This window comes from Eumetopias jubatus, unplaced genomic scaffold, assembly GCF_037043125.1.
Source record: "Eumetopias jubatus isolate StellerSeaLion01/CBP00866 unplaced genomic scaffold, mEumJub1_p1.0 scaffold_4, whole genome shotgun sequence".
Taxonomy (NCBI): Eukaryota; Metazoa; Chordata; class Mammalia; order Carnivora; family Otariidae; genus Eumetopias; species Eumetopias jubatus.
In genome coordinates, this window is record NW_028274810.1 from 10,423,763 (window position 1) to 10,444,960 (window position 21,198).

Consider the following 21,198-nt stretch of genomic DNA (forward strand, 5'->3'; position numbering starts at 1 on the left):
AATCTGGGAGTTACCTGAAAAACAATCCAAAATAGTTACTTTAAGGAAGCTCAGCAAGATTCGAGGGAATGTAGGCAATTCACTGAACTCATGAAAAAAATGAGAAACTCAACAAACAGACAGAAAATAATAAAAAATAACCAAACAGAAGTTCTGGACTGAAGAATATGTAAATCATATTGAACTCTAGTATGTTAGTTAAAAGACAACTGGTGAAAAAAATTTTGTTAATGGATACACAATATATAAATTAGGGCACCAAAAATATAAAATGGGGGAGACAAGTAAATATATAGAACTTTTTATGCAAATGAAGTCAAGTTGTCAGCTTAAAATAGACAATTACAAACATTACATGTTTTTTTAATTTTTTATTGTTATGTTAATCACCATATATTACATCCTTAGTTCTTGATGTAGTGTTCCATGATTCATTGTTAGTGCATAACACCCAGTGCTCCACGCAGAACGTGCCCTCCTTAATACCCATCACCAGGCTAACCCATCCCCCCACCCCCTCCCCTCTAGAACCCTCAGTTTGTTTTTCAGAGTCCATCGTCTCTCATGGTTCGTCTCCCCCTCCGACTTACTCCCCTTCATTCTTCCCCTCCTGCTATCTTCTCCTTTTTCTTTTTTCTTAACATATATTGCATTATTTGTTTCAGAAGTACAGATCTGTGATTCAACAGTCTTGCAAAATTCACAGCGCTCATCATAGCACATACCCTCCCCAATGTCTATCACCCTGCCACACCATCCCTCCCACCCCCCCACCACGCCAGCAACACTCAGTTTGTTTCCTGAGATTAAGAATTCCTCCTATCAGTGAGGTCATATGATACATGTCTTTCTCTGATTAACTTATTTCACTCAGCATAACACCCTCCAGTTCCATCCACGTCATTGCAAATGGCAAGATTTCATTCCTTTTGATGGCTGCATAATATTCCATTGTGTATAAATACCACTTCTTCTTTATCCATTCATCTGTCGATGGACATCTTGGCTCTTTCCACAGTTTGGCTATTGTGGACATTGCTGCTATAAACATTGGGGTGCACGTACCCCTTCGGATCCCTACCTTTGTATCTTTGCGGTAAATACCCAGTAGTGCAATTGCTGGATCGGATGGTAGCTCTATTTTCAACTGTTTGAGGAACATCCATACTGTTTTCCAGCGTGGCTGCACCAGCTTGCATTCCCACCAACAGTGTAGGAGGGTTCCCCTTTCTCCACATCCCCGCCAACATCTGTCGTTCCCTGACTTGTTCATTTTAGCCATTCTGACTGGTGTGAGGTGGTATCTCATTGAGGTTTTGACTTGGATTTCCCTGACACCGAGCGATGTTGAGGACTTTTTCATGTGTCTGTTGGCCATTTGGATGTCTTCTTTGGAAAAATGTCTGTTCATGTCTTCTGCCCATTTCTTGATTGGATCATTTGTTCTTTGGGTGTTGAGTTTGATAAGTTGTATATAGATTTTGGATACTAGCCCTTTATCTGATATGTCATTTGCAAATATCTTCTCCCATTCTGTCGGTTGTCTTTTCATTTTGTGGACTGTTTCTTTCACTGTGCAAAAGCTTTTTATCCTAATGAAGTCCCAATAGTTCATTTTTGCCCTTGCTTCCCTTGCTTTTGGCGATGTTTCTAGGAAGAAGTTGCTGCGGCTGAGGTCGAAGAGGTTGCTGCCTGTGTTCTCCTTTAGGATTTTGATGGACTCCTGTCTCACGTTTAGGTCTTTCAAACATTTGGAGTCTATTTTTGTGTGTGGTGTAAGGAAATGGTCAGTTTCATTCTTCTGCATGTGGCTGTCCAGTTTTCCCAACACCATTTATTGAAGAGACTGTCTTTTTTCCATTGGACATTCTTTCCTGCTTTGTCAAAGATGAGTTGACCATAGGGTTGAGGGTCCATTTCTGGGCTCTCGATTCTGTTCCATTGATCTATGTGTCTGTTTTTGTGCCAGTACCATACTGTCTTGATGATGACAGCTTTGTAATAGAGCTGGAAGTCCGGAATTGTGATGCCGCCAGCTTTGCTTTTCTTTTTCAATATTCCTCTGGCTATTCGGGGTCTCTTCTGGCTCCATACAAATTTTAGGATTATTTGTTCCATTTCTTTGAAAAAAGTGGATGGTATTTTGATGGGGATTGCATTGAATGTGTAGATTGCTCTAGGTAGCATTGACATCTTCACAATGTTTGTTCTTCCAATCCATGGGCATGGAACGTTTTTCCATTTCTTTATGTCTTCTTCAATTTCTTTCATGAGTATTTTTTAGTTTTCTGAGTACAGATCCCTTGCCTCTTTGGTTAAATTTATTCCTAGGTATCTTATGCTTTTGGGTGCAACTGTAAATGGGATCGACTCCTTGATTTGTCTCTCTTCTGTCTCGTTGTTGGTGTATAGGAATGCCACTGATTTCTGTGCATTGATTTTATATCCTGCTACTTTACTGAATTCCTGTATGAGTTCTAGCAGTTTTGGGGTGGAGTCTTTTGGGTTTTCCACATAAAGTATCATATCATCTGCAAAGAGTGAGAGTTTCACTTCCTCTTTGTCGATTTGGATGCCTTTGATTTCTTTTTGTTGTCTGATTGCTGTGGCTAGGACTTCTAACACTATGTTGAATAGCAGTGGTGATAGTGGACATCCCTGCCGTGTTCCTGACCTTAGGGGAAAAGCTCTCAGCTTTTCCCCATTGAGAATGATATTGGCTGTAGGTTTTTCATAGATGGCTTTTATGATATTGAGGTATGTACCCTCTATCCCTATACTCTGAAGAGTTTTGATCAAGAAAGGATGCTGTACTTTGTCAAATGCTTTTTCTGCATCTCTTGAGAGGATCATATGGTTCTTGTCCTTTCTTTTATGAATGTATTGTATCACGTTGATTGATTTGCGGATGTTGAACCAGCCTTGCAGCCCAGGGATAAATCCCACTTGGTCATGGTGAATAATCCTTTTAATGTACTGTTGGACCCTATTGGCTAGTATTTTGGTGAGAATTTTTGCATCCATGTTCATCAAGGATATTGGTCTGTAGTTCTCCTTTTTGATGGGGTCTTTCTGGTTTTGGGATCAAGGTAATGGTGGCCTCATAAAACGAGTTTGGAAGTTTTCCTTCCATTTCTTTTTTTTGGAACAGTTTCAGGAGAATAGGTATTAATTCTCTTTAAATGTCTGATAGAATTCCCTGGAAAGCCATCTGGCCCTGGGCTTTTGTTTTTTGGGAGATTTTTGATGACTGCTTCAATTTCCTTAGTGGTTATAGGTCTGGTCAGGTTTTCTATTTCTTCCTGGTTCAATTTTGGTAGTTGATACATCTCTAGGAATGCACCCATTTCTTCCAGGTTATCTAATTTGCTGGCATAGAGTTGCTCATAATATGTTCTTATAATTGTTTGTATTTCTTTGGTGTTGGTTGCGATCTCTCCTCTTTCATTCATGATTTTGTGGATTTGGGTCCTTTCTCTTTTCTTTTTGATCAGTCTGGCCAGGGGTTTATCAATCTTGTTAATTCTTTCAAAGAACAAGCTCCTAGTTTCATTATCTGTTCTCCTGTTCTTTTGGTTTCTATTTCATTGATTTCTGCTCTGATCTTTATGATTTCTCTTCTCCTGCTGGGTTTAGGCTTTATTTGCTGTTTTTTCTCTAGCCCCTTTAGGTGTAGGGTTAGGTTGTGTATTTGAGACCTTTCTTGTTTCTTGAGAAAGGCTTGTATTGCTATATACTTTCCTCTCAGGACTGCCTTTGCCGTATCCCAAAGATTTTGAACAGTTGTGTTTTCATTTTCATTGGTTTCCATGAATTTTTTTAATTCTTTAATTTCCTGGTTGACCCATTCATTCTTTAGTAGGATGCTCTTTAGCCCCCATGTATTTGAGTTCTTTCCAACTTTCCTCTTGTGATTGAGTTCTAGTTTCAAAGCATTGTGGTCTGAAAATATGCAGGGAATAATCCCAATCTTTTGGTGCCAGTTGAGACCTGATTTGTGACCTAGGATGTGATCTATCCTGGAGAATGTTCCATGGGCACTAGAGAAGAATGTGTATTCCGTTGCTTTGGGATGGAATGTTCTGAATATGTCTGTGACGTCCATTTGGTCCAGTGTGTCATTTAAAGTCTTTATTTCCTTGTTGATCTTTTGCTTAGATGATCTGTCCATTTCAGTCAGGGGGGTGTTAAAGTCCCCCACTATTACTGTATTGCTGTCAATGTGTTTCTTCGTTTTTGTTATTAATTGCCTTATATAATTGGCTGCTCCCATGTTCGGGGCATAGATATTTACAATTGTTAGATCTTCTTGTTGGATAGACCCTTTAAGTAGGATATAGTGTCCTTCGTCATCTCTTATTACAGTCTTTGGTTTAAAATCTAATTTGTCTGATATAAGGATTGCCACCCCAGCTTCCTTTTGGTGTCCATGAGCATGGTCAATTGTTTTCTACCCCCTCACTTTCAGTCTGGGGGTGTCTTTGGGTCTAGTATGAATCTCTTGCAGACAGCATATCGATGGGTCTTGTTTTTTAATCCAATCTGATAGCCTGTGTCTTTTGATTGGGGCATTTAGCCCATTTACATTCAGGGTAACTATTGAAAAGTATGGATTTAGTGCCATTGTATTGCCTGTAAGGTGACTGTTACTGTATATTGTCTCTGCTCCTTTCTGACCTGTGCTGCTTTTAGTCTCTCTCTTTGCTTAGAGGACCCCTTTCAATATTTCTTGGAGGGCTGGTTTCGTGTTTGCAAATTCCTTAGTTTTTGTTTGTCCTGGAAGCTTTTTCTCTCTCCTTCAATTTTCAATGAGAGCCTAGCTGGATATAGTATTCTTGGCTGCATCTTTTTCTCGTTTAGTGCTCTGAAGATATCATGCCAGTCCTTTCTGGCCTGCCAGGTCTCTGTGGATAGGTCTGTTGCCAATCTAATATTTCTACCATTGTAGGTTACAGATCTCTTCTCCTGAGCTGCTTTCAGGATTTTCTCTTTGTCTCTGAGACTCGTAAGTTTTACTATTAGATGTCGGGGTGTTGACCTATTTTTATTGATTTTGAGAGGGGTTCTCTGTGCCACCTGGATTTTGATGCCTGTTTCCTTCCCCACATTAGGGAAGTTCTCTGCTATAATTTGCTCCAATATACCTTCTGCCCCTCTCTCTCTTTCTTCTTCTTCTGGGATCCCAATTATTCTAATGTTGTTTTGCCTTATCGTATCGCTTATCTCTCGAATTCTGCCCTCGTGATCCTGTAGTTGTTTCTCTCTCTTTTTCTCAGCCTCTTTATTTTCCATCATTTGGTCTTCTGTATCGCTGATTCTCTCTTCTGCTTCATTTATCCTAGCAGTTAGTGCCCCCATTTTTTATTGCACCTCATGAATAGCCTTTTTGATTTCAACTTGGTTAGATTTTAGTTCTTTTATTTCTCCAGAAAGGGTGTCTCTAATAACTTCCATGCTTTTTTCAAGCCCAGCTAGTATCTTTAAAGTCATGATTCTGAACTCTAGGTCCGACATCGTACTAATGTCTGTATTGAGTAGGTCCCTGGCTGACAGTACTATCTCTTGTTCTTTTTGCTGAGGTGATTTTTTTCGTCTTGTCATTTTGTCCAGAGGAGAATAGATGAATGAGAGAACAAAATGCTAACAGGTTAACAACGTCCCCAGCAAATATACTCTATGCAAATCAGAAAAGACCTTCCAGTAAGTGGTCGCTTCTCTGTTCAGAGAGTTGTTGCTACTCTCCTCTTCAATCTCCTGTTGAGTTCGTAGGTGTTCAGAATGGTTTGATCCCTATTCAGCTGAATTCCTGAGACCAGATGAAATCCAGGTCTCCTACTCCTCTGCCATCTTGCTCCGCTCCCAAACATTACATGTTTTATATAAATTTCATGGTAATCACAAAGAAAAACCCATTATAGATATACAAATAATAAAGAGAAAAGAACCGAAGCATACCACTATAAAAAATCATCAATTCACAAAGAAAGATACAAGAGAAGAAAATGGAGCAAAAAAGAACTACAAAACAATCAGAAAATAACAAAATGATGATAGTAAGTGCTTACATATCAATAATCACTTTAAATGTAAATGTTTTAAATTCTCCAATTAAAAGACTTAGAGTGACTGAATGGGGGAAAAAAAAGACCCAGTGATATGCTGCTTATAAGAGACTCACTTAAGCTTTAAGGACATTCATAGGCTAAAAAATGAAGGGATGGAAAAAGACAGTCCATGCAAATGGAAACCAAGAGAGAGCAGGAGTAGCTATACTTGCGTCAGACAAAATAGACTTTAAGTCAAAAATTATAACAAGATCTGGAACATAAGGAATAGCATGGAGGACATTAGGAGAAGGAATGGAAAAATGAAGGGGGGGTATTTGGAAGGGGAGATGAACCATGAGAGACTATGGACTCCGAGAAACAAACTGAGGGTTTTAGAGGGGAGGGGGTGGAGCGATGGGTTAGCCCAGTGATGGTTATTAATGAGGGCACATATTGCATGGAGCACTGGGTGTTATATGCAAACAATGAATCATGGAACACTACATCAAAAACTAATGATGTACAGTATGGTGACTAACATAACATAATAAAAAAAACTATAACAAGAAACAAAGAAGGATCTTTCTGTGATGATAAAGGGGTCAATCAAAAGGATATAACAATTGTGGGTGTGTAGCAGGAGCATACAAGGCAAAACTATGCATCTACAGAAAAGCACAGTGGACAAGGATATTTAATGATAGGGAAAATACTCTTCAGTAAGTTACTTGGAAAAAAAAAAGAATAATAAATTCAGTAAATTTGCCAAATATAAAATTAACACACACAAGTCACTTGCATTTCTATACACTAACAATAAACTACCTGAAAGAAAAATTAAGAAAGCAATCTCTTTTAAAATAGCAGCAAAAAATAATAAAATACTTAGGAATAAATTTAAACAAGGAGGAATAAGTTTAAACAAGGAGGTGAAAGACCTATACACTGAAAACTATAAGACACTGATGAAAGCAAATGAAGAAGTCACAAATTAATGGAAAGATATCCTGTGTTCATGGATTGGAAGAAATAATAGTGTTAAAATGTCCATTTACCCAAATCATTCTACAAAGTCAATGCAATTTGTATCAAAATTCCAATGGCATTTTTCACAGAAACAGAAATGATCCTAAAATTTGTATAGAACCACAAAAGACTGAATAGCTAAAGCAGTTTTGAGAAAGAGAAACAAAGCTATAGGCATCACACATCCTGATTTAAAACTATATTACAAAAGATATAGTAATCAAAACAGTATGATACTAACATTTAAAAAAAAACATGTAAAACAGTGGAACAGAACAGGGATCCCAGAAATAAACCCACATAAACATGGTCAACTAATCCTTCACAAGGAGGCAAGAACACACAATGGAAAAGGATAGTCTCTTGAATAAATGATATTGAAAAAAATAGGATAGCCATATGCAAAGAAATGAAACTGGATCCTACCTTATACTATTCAAAAAAATCAACTCAGAATGGGGATTATAATTTAAATGTAAGACCTGGAACTAGAATTCCTAGAAGAAAATGCAGGAAAAATCTCCTTGATATGTGTCTTGGCTATGATCTTTTGGATCTGACTCTAAAAGTACAGGTAACAAAAGCTAAACTAATAAGTAGGACTATATCAAATTTTTAAAACTTCTGTAAAGCAAATGAAACAGTCAATAAATTGAAAAGGTAACCTACAGAATGGGAGAAAATATTTGCAAACCAGTATCTGTTAAGAAGGTAATATCGAACATATATAAAAACTCATACAACTAAATAGCAAAAAAGCAAATAATATAATTAAAAAATAGGCAAATGACCTGAATAGACATTTTTCCAAAGATGGTATACAGATGGCCAATAGGTACATGAAAAGGTGTTCAATATCACTAATCATTTGGAAATGCAAATCTAAACTGTGAAATATCACTCCATACCTGTAAGACAAGCTATCCTTCAAAAGACAAGAGATACAAAATGTTAGCAAGGATGAAGAAAAGAAAAGCCTTATATGCTGTTGTTAGTAATGTTAGTAATGTAAATTGGTGTAGCCACTATGGAAAACAGAATGGTGGTTTCTTAGAAAATTAAAAGTAGAACTAGCATATGATACATTAATCCTACTCCAAAGGAAATGAAATCAGTATCTCAAAGAGATATCTGTACTCCCATGTTCATGGAAGCATTATTCACAATAGCCAAGATATGAAAACAACCTAAGTGTTTGTCAACATATAATGGATAAAGGAGATGTGGTATATATGTATGCAGTAGAATATATTCAGCCACAATATAGAAGGAAATCCTGTCTTTTTTCAACAATCTGGATGAACCTGGAAGATGGTATGCTAAGTGAAATAAGCCAGACAAAGACAAATACTGTATGGTATCACTTATATGCAGAATCTAAAAAGAAAAAAGAAGCCAATTTCATAGAAACAGAGAATAAAATGGTGGTTGCCAGGAGCTGAGGATAGGGAGAAATGGAGATATGTAGGTCAAAGGGTATAAAGTTGCAATTATAAGAAGAATAATTTCTGAGGATCTACAGTACAGCATAATGGCTATAGCTAATAATACAGTATTGTATATACTTGAAAGTTGCTCAGAGCAGATGTAAAGCATTCTCAATATGTAACAAAAAAGATTTAACTATGTTAGATGATGGATGTATTTATCTGGATCTTGGTAATTATTTCACAATGTGTGTGTGTGTGTGTGTGTGTGTATAAAATCACCATGTTGTATAATTTTAACATATACAATTAGCTTGTCAATTATTCCTCAATAAATAAAGTTGGGGAAAAGACATTATAACTAATTTCCATATATTGTAGAGGAAAGATTAAGCATATATAGAGACAGGAGATATAAAAGGCCCAAACTGAACTTTTAATGATGAAAACAACAATGGTTGTGATGAAAAATACATTTAAATGAGTTGACAGTAGAGGAGACATTGCCAAGAAAAAAAAATAGTAAAGTTAAAAACTTAGCAAGTCAAACTATTCTAAATAAAATACACAGAGGAAAAAAGAATGAAAAAAATGAACAATAAATGATTCAGTTGTGGAACAATTTCAAGATCCCAAAAAATGTATGTAGTTGGACTCCTGAAGGCAAGGGATATAGAAAAAAAAAAAAAAACTTGAAGATATAATGGTCAAAAAAGTTTATAAACACGATCAAATCTACAGATTCAAAAAGCCCAGTGAGCCTTAAACATAAGACATGTGAAGAAAATCAAACCAAGACACATTATAATTAAATTGCTTAAAACCAGGAAAAAAGAGAAAAATCTTAAAAGCATCCAGAGAAAAAGACACATAATGCAGAGTAGAGCAAAGATAATGATGACAGGAGATTTCTCACTGGAACAATCAAGTCAAACTAAAAGGCAGTGGACCATCATCTTTAAAATACTGAAATAAAGCAACTATATGCCAGCAAATTAGATAACCTGGAAGAAATGAGTGCATTCCTAGAGATGAATCAACTACCAAAACTGAACCAGGAAGAACTAGAAAACCTGAACAGACCTATAACCACTAAGGAAATTGAAGCAGTCATCAAAAATCACCGAACAAACAAAAGCCCAGGACTGGATGGCTTCCTGGGGGAATTCTACCAAACATTTAAAGAAGAATTAATACCTATTGTTCTGAAACTGTTCCAAAAGATAGAAATGGAAGGAAAACTTCCAAACTCATTTTATGAGGCCACCATTACCTTGATCCCAAAACCAGACAAAGACCCCAATAAAAAGGAGAATTATAGACCAATATCCCTGATGAACATAGATGCAAAAATTCTCACCAAAATACTAGCCAATAGGATCCAACGGTACATTAAAAGGATTATTCACCATGACCAAGTGGGATTTATCCCTGGGCTGCAAGGCTGGTTCAACATCCGCAAATCAATCAACGTGATACAATACATTCATAAAAGAAAGGACAAGAACCATATGATCCTCTCAAGAGATGCAGAAAAAGCATTTGACAAAGTACAGCATCCTTTCTTGATCAAAACTCTTCAGAGTATAGGGATAGAGGGTACATACCTCAATATCATAAAAGCCATCTATGAAAACCCACATTGAATATCATTCTCAATGGGGAAAAGCTGAGAGCTTTTCCCCTAAGGTCAGGAACACGGCAGGGATGTCCACTATCACCACTGCTATTCAACATAGTATTAGAAGTCCTAGCCACAGCAATCAGACAACAAAAAGAAATCAAAGGCATCCAAATTGGCAAAGAAGCAGTCAAACTCTCAGTCTTTGCAGATAAGATGATACTTTATGTGGAAAATCCAGAAGACTCCACTCTAAAACTGCTAGAACTCATACAGGAATTCAGTAAAGTAGCAGGATATAAAATCAATGCACAGAAATCAGGGGGCATTCCTATACACTAACAACAAGACAGAAGAAAGAAATTAAGGAGTCGATCCCATTTACAATTGCACCCAAAACCATAAGATACCTAGGAATAAATCTAACCAAAGAGGCAAAGAATCTGTACTCAGAAAACTATAAAATACTCATGAAAGAAATTGAGGAAGATGCAAACAAATGGAAAAATGTTCCACGTTCATGGATTGGAAGAACAAATATTATGAAGATGTCAATGCTACCTAGAGCGATCTACACATTCAATGCAATCCCTATCAAAATACCATCCACTTTTTTCAAAGAAATGGAACAAATAATCCTAAAATTTGTGTGGAACCAGAAAAGACCCTGAATAGCCAGAGGAATGTTGAGAAAGAAAAGCAAAGCTGGCGGTATCACAACTCCGGACTTCCAGCTCTATTACAAAGCTGTCGTTATCAAGACAGTATGGTACTGGCACAAAAACAGACACATAGATCAATAGAACAGAATCGAGAGCCCAGAAATGGACCCTCAACTCTATAGTCAACTCATCTTTGACAAAGCAGGAAGGAATGCCCAGTGGAAAAAAGACAGTCTCTTCAACAAATGGTGTTGGGAAAACTGGACAGCCACATGCAGAAGAATGAAACTGGACCATTTCCTTACACCACACACAAAAATAGACTCCAAATGGTTGAAAGACCTAAATGTGAAACAGGAGTCCATCAAAATCCTAAAGGAGAACACAGGCAGCAACCTCTTCGACCTCAGCTGCAGCAACTTCTTCCTAGAAACATTGCCAAAGCCAAGGGAAGCAAGGGCAAAAATGAATTATTGGGATTTCATCAAGATAAAAACCTTTTTGCACAGTGAAAGAAACAGTCAATAAAACCAAAAGACAACTGACAGAATGGGAGAAGATATTTGCAAATGACATATCAGATAAAGGGCTAGTATCCAAAATCTATAAAGAACATCTTAAACTCAACACCCAAAGACCAAATGATCCAATCAAGAAATGGGCAGAAGATATGAACAGACATTTTTCCAAAGAATACATCCAAATGGCCAACAGACACATGAAAAAGTGCTCAACATCGCTCAGCATCAGGGAAATCCAAATCAAAACCTCAATGAGATATCACCTCACACCAGTCAGATTGGCTAAAATCAACAAGTCAGGAAATGACAGATGTTGGCGGGGATGCGGAGAAAGGGGAACCCTCCTACACTATTGGTGGGAATGCAAGCTGGTGCAGCCACTCTGGAAAACAGTATGGAGGTTCCTGAAAAAGTTGAAAATAGAGCTACCCTAGAATCCAGCAATTGCACTACTGGGTATTTACCACAAAGATACAAATGTTGGGATCCGAAGGGGTACGTGCACTCCGATGTTTATAGCAGCAATGTCCACAATAGCCAAACTGTGGAAAGAGCCAAGATGTCCATTGACAGATGAATGGATAAAGAAGAGGTGGTATATATACATGATGGAATATTATGCAGCCATCAAAAGGAATGAAATCTTGCCATTTGCAATGATGTGGATGAAACTGGAGGGTATTATGCTGAGCAAAATAAGTCAGTCAGAGAAAGACATGTATCATATGACCTCACTGATAGGAGGAATTCTTAATCTCAGGAAACAAACTGAGTGTTGCTGGAGTGGTGGGGGGGTGGGAGGGATGGGGTGGCTGGGTGATAGACACTGTGGAGGGTATGTGCTATGGTGAGCGCTGTGAATTGTGTAAGACTGTTGAATCACAGACCTCACAGATCTGTACCTCTGAAACAAATAATACATTTTATGTTAAAAAAAAAAAAGGAACAAAATAGCAGGAGGGGAAGAATGAAGGGGGGGAAATCGGAGGGGGAGAAGAACCATGAGAGACTATGGACTCTGAAAAACAAACTGAGGGTTCTAGAGGGGAGGGCGGTGGGGGGATGGGTTAATCTGGTGATGGGTATTAAAGAGGGCACGTTCTGCATGGAGCACTGGGTGTTATACGCAAACAATCATGGAACACTACATCAAAAACTAATGATGTAATGTATGGTGATTAACATAATAATAAAAAATAAAATAAAATACAAAGAAAAAAAACTACCAACACAGAATTCTTAAGTCAGCAAAAATAGCTTTCAAAATGAAGGGAAAATACACACTTTCCCAGACATACACAATCACAACCTGAAAGAATTTATCACCAACAGATCTGCACCATAAGCAGAAGGGAATGATGTTAGATAGAAACCTAGACAAAGGAATGAAGAGCACTGGAAATGGTAATTATATGCATAAAATATTTTTGTATCATTATTTACATTTCTTTAGAAGATAATTGAATGCTTAGGGAACAAATAATAATAATATAGGGGTCACAATATACGAAGAAGTAAATTATATAACAATAATAACACAATGGCCAAGAGGCAGAAATGGGAGTATTCTGTTATAATGTTCTTATACCCCATGTAAAATGATATAATATCACCTGAAGGTAGCCAAAGATTAAGTTAAAGATGAATGAAGACATAATACTTAAACTATTAACACAACAAAGAATTATAGGTAATAAGCCAACAAAGTAAATAAAATAGAATTATAAAACATGCTCAATCCAAAAGAAGTCATAAAAAGAAGGGAAAAGGTAACAACAACAGAACAGATGGGTGAAATAGAAAACAACAAGATGATAAATTTAAATCCAACCATATCAATAATTGCATTAATTTAAATAGTCTGTAGTAGGCAGAATCTCAGAGAGCCCCTAAATTCCTCACTCCTATTATGTACACCTTGTATAATTCCCTCCCCTTGATTATGGGTAGGCTCTTGTTTTGTTTTGTTTTTTTAATTTAATTTTATTATGTTAGTCACTATACAATACATCATTAGTTTTTGATGTAGTGATCCACAATTCATTGTTTTCGTATATCACCCAGAGCTCCATGCAGTACATGCCCTCCTTAATACCCGTCACTGGGCTAACCCATCCCCCCACGCCCCTCCCCGCTAAAACCCTCAGTTTGTTTCTCAGAGTCCATAGTCTCTCATGGTTCATCTCTCCCTCCCATTCCCCCCCCTTCATTTTTCCCTTCCTTCTCCTAACGTCCTCCATGCTATTCCTTATGTTCCACAAATAAGTGAAACCATATGATAACTGATTTTCTCTGCTTGACTTATTTCACTTAGCATAATCTCCTCTAGTCCCATCCATGTTGATGTAAAAGTTGGGTATTCATCCTTTCTGATGGCTGAGTAATATTCCATTGTATAGATGGACCACATCTTCTTTATTCATTCATCTGTTGAAGGGTATCTTGGCTCTTTCCACAGTTTGACTATTGCGGACATTGCTGCTATGAACATTGGGGTGCATATGGCCCTTCTTTTCACTACATCTGTGTCTTTGGGGTAAATACCCAGGAGTGCAATTGCTGGGTCATAGGGTAGCTCTATTTTTAATTTTTGGAGGCACCTCCACACTGTTTTCCAAAGTGGCTGTACCAACTTGCATTCCCACCAACAGTGTAAGAGGGTTTCCCTTTCTCCACAACATCTCCAACATTTATTGTTTCTTGCCTTGTCAATTTTTGCCGTTCTAACTGTTGTAAGGTGGTGTCTCAATGTGGTTTTGATTTGAATTTCCCTGATGGCTAATGATGAACATTTTTTCATGTGTCTGTTAGCCATTTGTATGTCTTCTTCGGAGAAGTGTCTGTTCATGTCTTCTGCCCATTTTTTGACTTGATTGTTTGTTTTTTTGGATATTGAGTTTGAAAAGTTCTTTATAGATCTTGGATACCAGCCCTTAAAAAGCTTCTGCACAACAAGGGAAACAAACAGTCAACAAAACAAAGAGGCAACCCACAGAATGGGAGAAGATATTTGCAAATACGGGCAGGCTCTTTTAAAAGAAGATCAGAAACAGAAAAAGTCAGAAATACTCAAAGCTATAATAGATGCCCTCCTCTTGGTCTTGGAGAAGCAAACTGCCATGTTGAGGAGAGGGCCAAATGGCAAGGACCTGAGAGTAGCCTCAAGGAGCTGAGAGTAGCCCCTGATCATAAGCAAGAAAAAGAGAACCTCACTCATACAGTTGCTAGGAACTGAATTACACCAACAATTTGAGGGGGCTTGGAAGCAGATCGTTCCATAGTCAAGTCTCCAGATGATGATGCAGCCTACTGGCACCTTAATATCAGCCTTGTGAAGCCCTGAGCAGGGAGCCCATGTAGGATGCACCAGACCAGTGATCCATGTAAACTATGAGATTATAAATTTATGTTGTTTTAAATGGCTGTTTGTGGTAATTTCTCACTCAGCAAACTAACACATGTTATAAAAACACCAATTAAAAGGCATAGACTGTCAGAGTGGAGGGGGAAAAAAACCTATTCGATTATATGCCACCTGTAACAAACTTACTTTAAACATGAATAAATAGGTTACAAGTTAAAAATATAAAATGATATACTATATATACTAGCATCAATATAGATGGAGTAAGAAAGCTGGAGTAACTATATTAATATAAAACAAACTAGATTTCAAAGAACATTACCAGGGTTAAAAAGGGTCATTTGAAAATGATAAAGAAGTCAATCCATCAAGAGGACATATAGTAACAAATCTTCAAATTACATGAAACAATGATAGCACTTCAAAGAGAAATTTGCAAATCCATAACTATAAGAGGAAATTTCAATGCCCTTCTCTCAATTTTTGATAGATAAGGACAGAGAATTATTAAAGATAAAGAAGATTTAGGGGCACATGGGGGTCTCAGTCGTTAAGCGTCTGCATTTGGCTCAGGTCATGATCCTAGAGTCCTGGGATTGAACCCTGCATTGAGAGGAGCCTGCTTCTCCCTCTGCCTGCTGCTCCCCCTACTTGTGCTCTCTCTCTTTGTCAAATAAATAAAGAAAATCTTTTAAAAAATAGAGAAGATTTAAACATTATCCAACATTTCCTAATTGATATTTGTAGAACATTCTATCCAAAAACAATATAATACACATTCTTATAGAAAGATGCAAGTCATACAAAGTATAATCTCTGACAAAAATGGAATTAAATTATAAATTAGTAATAAAAAGTTACCAGGAATAACCTCAAATATTTAGAAACTAAATAACACACTCTACATAACCCCTGGGTTGAAAAAAAAAAAAACATTTGGAGGGAAAATTAGAAAGTATGTTGAATAGAATGAAAATTAAAACACAACACATAAAAATTTGGGATATGCAACTAAAGCAGAACTTATAGGGAAATTTATACCACTGCATGCCTGGGAAGATAATGCCTTAGAAAAGATAATGGTCTCAAATCAATGACTTCAGCTTCTATCTTAAGAACCTAGAAGAGCAAGATAAGCCCAAAATAAGCAAAGGAAAGGAAAATAAAGGCCAAAAAGAAAATCAATTAAATAAAAAAGAAGAAAACAGTAGAAAAACATCAGTGAAACTAAAAGTTAATCCCTTGAGAAGATCAATAAGATCAATAATCCTCTAGCCATATTGATAAGGAAAAAGATAAACACATATTACTAGGATTAGAAATGAGAGAGGTGACATCAGACTCTACAGGTATTAAAATAATAAGTGATGGGGCCCCAGTCATAAGAGCATGCAACTCTTGATCTCAGGGTCATGAGTTTGAACCCTATACTGGATGTAGAGATAACTTAAATAAAACTTAAAAAATAAAAATAAAAAATAAAATGATAAGGGAGTATTATGAAGAACTTTATGTCAAAAAAATCAACAATTCAGATAAAGTTGACAGATTCTGTGAAAGACACAAACTAACGCTAAAAAAAAAGATTACTTGAATAGCCCTTTATCTATTAAAGAAATTGAATTTGTAGTTAAAAACATTCCCACAGATACTATTCCAGGCTCAAATGACTTCACTAGGGAAATTCCACCAAACTTTTAGAAAAGAAATACCACAAAATTTATACAAATCCAGAAAGTAACAGACAATGGAACATTTCTCAATTCATGTGATGAGAACTATGTTACCAGCTGTATACAAACTCATATTCTTCAAAAATGTGAAGAGAAGGGGGCGCCTGGGTGGCTCAGTCATTAAGCGGCTGCCTTCGGCTCAGGTCATGATCCCGGCGTCCTGGGATCGAGTCCCGCATCGGGATCCCTGCTCTGCGGGAAGCCTGCTTCTCCCTCTCCCACTCCCCCTGCTTGTGCTCCCCCTCTCGTTGTGTCTTTCTCTGTCAAATAGATAAATAAAATCTTTGAAAAAAAATGTGAAGAGAAGGAAGTACATCACAATACATTATATGAAGCCAACAATATCCTGATACCAAAGCTAGACAAAGACATTAAAAGAAAAGAAAACCATAGATAATAACCTTCATGAAATTCTTCACAAAATTTTAGCAAATCAAATCAAATAATATATAAAAGAATAAAACACGACCAAATAGAGTTTATTCCAAGAATGCAAGTTTAATTTGCATTCAATCAATGTAATTCACTATACTAACAGACTAAACAATAAAAACTATGAACTGTGGAAAACAATAGGGAGGTTCCTCAAAAAATTAAAAATTCATATACCACATGATTCAGTTAATTCCATTACTATTTACCCAAAGGGAAAAAAAAAACACTAATTTGAAAAGATATATGCACCCCTATCTTTATTGCAGTATTGTCTATGATAGCCAAGATATGGAAGCAACCCAAGTGTCCATTGATAGATAAATGGGTAAAGAAGATACAGTATATATGTACAATGGAATATTCAGCCATTAAAAAGAAAGAAATCTTGCATTTGCAACATGGATAGACCTTGAGGGTATTATGCTAAGTGAAGTAAGTCAGACAGAAAAAGACAAATACCATATAATTTCACTTACACATGGAGTATAAAAAGTAAAACAAATGAATAGACAAAAAGCAGGAAAAGACCCATAAATACAGAGAACAAACTGATGGTTGCCAGAGGGAAGGGGGTGTGAGGATGGGCAGAATGGGTGAAGGGGAGTGGGAGATACAGGCTTCCAGTTACAGAATGAATAAGTCACAGGAATAAAATGTACAACAGAAGGAATATAATCAATGGTATCATAATAGCATTGTATGGTGACAGATAGTAGCTATACTTGTGGTGAGGATAGCATACCTATAGACTTATCAAATCACTTTGTATACCTGAAACTAATGTTCCATTTTATGTCAATAAATAAATAACCAAAAAAATGTTCCTCATGAGTCTTAGGAGTATGCAAATTAAAACTTCAGTGATGTGCTACTGCACATTTCTTGAGATGTCTAAAATTTTAAAATTGACCATATCAAGTGTTAGCAAGGATGTGGAACAACTGAAATTCTCATACACTGCTGGTGGAAATATAAAATGGTATAATTTGTCAAATAGGCAATTTTTTTTAAGATTTTATTTATTTGACAGAGAGAGAGAGACAGCCAGAGGGAACACAAGCAGGGGGAGCAAGAGAGGGAGAAGCAGGCTTCCTGCAGAGCAGGGAGCCTGGCGCGGGGCTTGATCCCAGGACCCTGGGATCATGACCTGAGCTGAAGGCAGACACTTAATGACTGAGCCACCCAGGTGCCCCAAATAGGCAATCTCTTAAAAAGTTAAACATACACCTATATTATGACCCAGCCATCCCACTCTTAGCTACTTACCCAAGAGAAATCAAAGGACATGGTCCTACAAAGACTTGTATACAAACATTCGTAACATCTTTATTTGTAAAAGCCAAAAACTAGAAACAACCCTAATGTCCATCCAAAGGTGATAAAAAAAAAATGATGATACATACATACAATGGAATATTTTCAATAAATAGGAATAAACTATTGATACAGTAATAACATGGATGAATCTCAAAAAATAATTGTTATGTGAAAAAGCCAGACCAAAAAAAGTATGTCTCACTATGATTCTGTTTATAGAAAATTCTAGACAATACAAATTAATAAGAAAAAAAGCAAATTAGTGAGGGCCTAATATAGGGAATGGGAAGGAAGAGCAGAAAAGAGAGGTTGCAAAGGGGTAGAGGAAACTTTTAGGGGGGGATGAATATATTTATTAGCTTGATTGTGATGTTATCTTGATTGTGACAGCATATACATATGTCAAAACCCATCAAATTATGTACTTTAAATATAGGCAGTGTTATGGTTTGAATTGTGCACCCCAAATTTCATATGTTGAAGTCCTAACCCCTAATATCTCTGAATGTGACCATATTTGGGAAACAGGGGCATTGCAGATGTAATTAGTTAAGATGCCATTCTGGAGTAGGGTAGTCTCCTAATCCAACTGATTGGTATCCTTATAAAAAGGGGAAATCTGGACACAGACACGTGGACAGGGAGAATGCCAAATGAAGATTGGAATTATGCTGCCACAAGGCAAAGAACTATCAGAAGCTAGGACAGACTTGGAACAGATCCTTTCCCAACACCATCAGAGGGAGCCTGGCCCTACTAACGTCTTATCTCAGACTTCTAGCCTCTAGAACTGTGAGACAATAAATTTCTGTTGTTTAAGCCACTCAGTTTGTGGTAGTTTATTATGGCAGCCTATAGGGAACAAATACATGCAGTTTATTGTATGTCAACTATTCCTCAACAAAGCCATTTCTAAAATCCAGTCTGTAGAAATGATCTGTGCCCACTTTTCTGGCTTCATGTCATACCACTCTCACACTTCTACCCATTACTTACAATGTTCCTTTGAACATTCTAAACTTGTTCTTATAACAGGACTTTTTCATTTGTCCTTATGAAAAGCTCTTTCACAAGCTCTCCAAATAGCTTCTTCATCAGGTCAGCTTAAAAACTACTTCCTCAGAAAAGCCTTCCTTCACCAAGTCTACTATAGCACCTTGGCCCTGTCATTTATTTATTTTTTTAAGATTTTATTTATTTGAGAAAAAGAGAGGGCACGAGCAGGGGGAGGGAGAGGGATGGAGGGAGCAGAACAAACAGATTTCCCTGCTGAGCAGGGGAGCCTGACACCAGGCTCAATCCCAGGACTCCGAGATGACCTGAGCCGAATTCAGATCCTCAACCAACTGAGCCACCCATGTGCACCAACCCTGTCATTTTTTAATCCATTATCTCATACTTTCTTCATAGAACTTAAAACTTTGATGTTCTGTTATTTGTTAACATGTTTATTCTTTCTTTCTCCCCTTCCAAGTAGGATGTAAGTACCCTAAATGGAGGGGATTTTCTGTCTTGGTCATCACTGTATCTTTAGAATTCAAACCAGCCTATTACATATACTGGATGTTCAATTAATATTTATTGAATGCATAAATAAATGGAAATAGACATGCTTTTCCCAGAGTTTATAATGAGAAACATAGAGATGTTATTAACTGCTCTGATGTTCTGGATTTTTTTTTTTTTGCATTTTTTTTCTTTTTTAAGTAGGCTCCATGCCCAACATGGGGCTTTAACCCACCACCCTGAGATCAAGAGTCACATGCTTTACCAGCTGAGCCAGCCAGACGCCCCAGCTGCTCTGATGTTCTATAGATAGTTACAGGCAAAGGCAGGCTAAAACCCAAGTTTCCTGATGTCCTTATATTGCATTAAAATTTTAACTCATTTTAAAAGGGAAAAAAAAAAGCCACCCACAATCTTCAACTAGCTAAACAGAGGAGCGACATTGGAATATGAATCTGGGACTTACTGATTTTCTAGCTTGCTCTACTTCCATAAAATTCTAAAAACCCTGTGCAACAATTCTTTTTTTAAAAAAAATAGTTTATCTATCTGAATTGATAGGGTCACCTTAGACTAGTCTGCCATTTGAAGCAAAACCTGTTTATTAAACTCTTTCTAATGCTTTTTTTCTTAAACAGTACAGATAAATGAGAGCAAGTAGAGTTGGACCTAATGTGCATGTTGATCATTTCATTATCCTGAAGCTCCCAAGTGGAGAGACTAAACTGATTTAATATGTATAAAAATTATGTCAATTTGCTTCTCTCTTCTGGGAACATGTTAAAGCCCCTAAAATGCCAGATTTATATGAATTTACATAAGCTTTTTCCATCCATTTCAAAACATTTTTGAAATCAAGTTTATATATAAATGTTAATAGGAATTACTAGCATCTTCAGTAATAAAATTCATAGTGTTATAAAGTCAGATCAGTATCAAATTTTCTTTCCTGTATATAAAAACTTATCTCTTGATCCGTTAGTGTAATATCATTCACTCTATTTTTGTTACTTCATATAAACTCTTAGTAATTAGATAGTATTTCTCTGGCTGAATAATATAAGCAGTATTAACCGTACTCATAATAACATGTGTAGCCATTTCCCAGCAGTTAATCAACAATATTAATCAACAATTTAACACTAATATTTGGTTATTAATCTCACCAAAAATTATTGCAACTTTTCTCATCTTTGTTTAGTACACCTTTTATTTTAAAAGAAGTTCACAGTATTTTATATGCAAAAATCAATAAAAGATTCTATTAGCAAATTAATCTGTGGTAGCCAAGAAATAATAAATAGTGCAGTTAACTTCCTTCACTACATGCGTGTATAAAACAGTTGAAGTGAGAGAAGCTAGACACAAAAGATCACATATGGTGCAACTCCATTTATTTGAAATATACAGAATAGGTAAATCCATAAAGACAGAAAGCACACTGGTATTTACCAAGAGCTTCAGGGAGTGGGAATGGGGAATAACAGCAAATGGGTACAGCAAATGGGTATTCTTTTGGGGTTATGAAAGTGATTTGAA